The following is a 2,837-nucleotide window of genomic DNA, read 5'->3' as shown; positions in this document are numbered from 1 at the left end:
AAATGGAGGCCCTGATCACCCTGATAATGCCCCTTGTGGGCATTACAAAAAAATAACAGAATCTTAGTGTTGGCGGTTGGGGGGCTTAAAAGACCTCCAGTCTTGTGCTCCATTGCCCACTTTGTGCTACTTCCTAGCAAGGCTTGATCACTTGATTCGAATCTAGCCAAGCCTGTCATTTCTGCCTCTAAAATTAGCCCAAGACCCAGTCACATGCTGGTGATTGCACAATGGGGGTTTAAGTTTCAGCAGATCTGCGTTAAATCACATTGTCAAGATCTATACTGTATTTTTTGACAGTATGGCTCTGTTTATAGAAAGTCCAAGAACAGACAAATTTAATCAAAGGTGGTGGAAATCAATTCTGGTGTTGGGGGGGTGGGGTATGGTGCTACTAGGAGGGGACAGTAGAGAACATTCTGGGGTATTGGAAATGTTCCCTATGTACATTTAAAGAAACTTTTTTATTTGTCAATTGCAGTTGACATTATTATTTTATATTAGTTTCAGGTGTACAGCATAGTGGTTAGACATTTATATAAGTTAGGAAGGATACCCCAATAAGTCTAGTAAACACCAGGTATGATACATAGTTATTACAATATCATTGACTATATCCCCTATGCTGTACTTTACATCCCTGTGACTATTTTGTAACTACCAATTTGTACTTCCTAATCCTTTCACCTTTTTCACCCAGCCCCTAACCCCCTCCCACATGGCAACCATCAGTTTGTTCTCTGTTTCCATGAGTCTGTTTGTTTTGTTTGTTCGTTTATTTTTTTCTTTAGATTCCACATATAAGTGAAATCATATGGTATTTGCCTTTCTCTGTCTGACTTGTTTCACTCAGCATAATAGCCTCTATGTCCATCCATGTTGTCACAAAAGGTAAGATTTCCTTCTTTTTGTACAGCTGAGTAGTATTCCATTGTGTGAATGTACCACGGCTTTTTTTATCCACTCATCTACTGATGGACACTTGGGCTGCTTTCAAATCTTGGCTATTGTAAATCATTCTGCAATGAATATAGTGGTGCATATATCTCTTTGAATTAGTATTTTGGGTTTCTTTGAGTAAATACCCGGAAGTGTAATTGCTGGGTCATAAGGTAGTTCTATTTAAAAAATTTTAAAGAACCTCCATACTGCTTTCCATAGTGGCTCTACCAACTTAAAATCCCACCAACAGTGCAGTAGGGTTCCCTTTTCTCCATATCCTCACCAGCACTTGTTGTTTGTTGATGATAGACACTCTGACAGGTATGAGGTATATTTTTATTGATTTCAGAGAGGAAGGGAGAGGGAGAGAGAAACATCAATGATGAGAGAGAATCATTGATTGGCTGCCTCCTGCACACCCCCTACTGGGGATCGAGCCCGCAACCCAGGCATGTGCCCTTGACCAGAATTGAACCCAGGACCCTTCAGTCCGCAGGCCAACGCTCTCTCTACTGAGCCAAACCAGCTAGGACAGGTATGATGTTTTATTTATTTATTTTTTATTTAATAATTTTTATTTCTTGAAGTATTACAAAGAGTATTACATATGTCTCCCCCCCCCTTGACATTCCCCCAGCCCCTACCCCCCAATGTCTTGTGTCCATTGGTTATTCTTATATGCATGCATATACGTCCTTCGGTTGATCTCTTAATCCCCCCCAAACCCTCCCCAGGCTTCCCATTGTAGTTTGACAGTCTGTTCAATGTTGCTCTGCCTCTGCATCTACCCCTGTTCATCAGTCTATACTGGTCCCCATTATCTGTCCCAACCTCACTGGAGCAGTCCCAATCTCACCGGGGCCGTCTCAGCCTCACTGGGGCTATTTCAACCTCACCGGGCCATCCCTACCTCACCAGGGCTGTTTCAACCTCACCGGGCCGTCCCTACCTCACCGGAGCCATTTCAACCTCACCGGGGCCATCCCGACCTCACCAGGGCCGTTCCAACCTCACCGGGGCCATTTCAACCTCACCGGGGCCGTCCCGACCTCACCGGGGCCGTTCCAACCTCACCGGGGCCGTTTCAACCTCGCCGGGGCCGTTTCAACCTCACCGGGGCCGTCCTGACCTCACTGGGGCCATCCCGACCTCACCGGGGCCGTCCCAACCTCACCGGGGCCGTCTCAGCCTCACTGGGGCTATTTCAACCTCACCGGGCCATCCCTACCTCACCAGGGCTGTTTCAACCTCACTGGGCCGTCCCTACCTCACCGGGGCCGATTCAACCTCACCGGGGCCATCTCGACCTCACCGGGGCCATCTCGACCTCACCGGGGCTGTTTCAACCTCACCAGGGCCGTCCCGACCTCACCGGGGCCGATTCAACCTCACCGGGGCCATCTCGACCTCACCGGGGCCATCTCGACCTCACCGGGGCTGTTTCAACCTCACCAGGGCCGTCCCGACCTCACCGGGGCCGTTTCAACCTCACCGGGGCCGATTCAACCTCACCGGGGCCGATTCAACCTCACCGGGGCTGTTTCAACCTCACTGGGGCCGTCCCGACCTCACCGGGGCCAAAGGACAGGTATGAGGTTTTAATTTGCATTTCACTGATGATTAGTGATATTGAGCATTTTTTCATATGCCTATTGGTCATCTGTATGTCATCTTTGAAAAAGTGTTTATTCAGGTCCTTTGCCTGTTTTTAATTGGATTGTTTGTGGGGGGGTTAATTATAAATTATAACATATGAGTTTCTTATAAATATTGGATATTAACCTCTTATTGGATGTATCTTTGGTGAACCTGTTCTCCCAATCACAAGGCTGTCTTTGCCTTTTGTTGATGGTTTCCTTTGTTGTGCATAAACTTTTTAGTTGATGTAGTCCCAT

The sequence above is a fragment of the Myotis lucifugus genome, unplaced genomic scaffold, assembly GCF_000147115.1.
Source record: "Myotis lucifugus unplaced genomic scaffold, Myoluc2.0 scaffold_169, whole genome shotgun sequence".
Classification (NCBI taxonomy): domain Eukaryota; kingdom Metazoa; phylum Chordata; class Mammalia; order Chiroptera; family Vespertilionidae; genus Myotis; species Myotis lucifugus.
The sequence above is the reverse complement of the archived record's forward strand: the minus strand, read 5'-3'. Positions refer to the sequence as shown.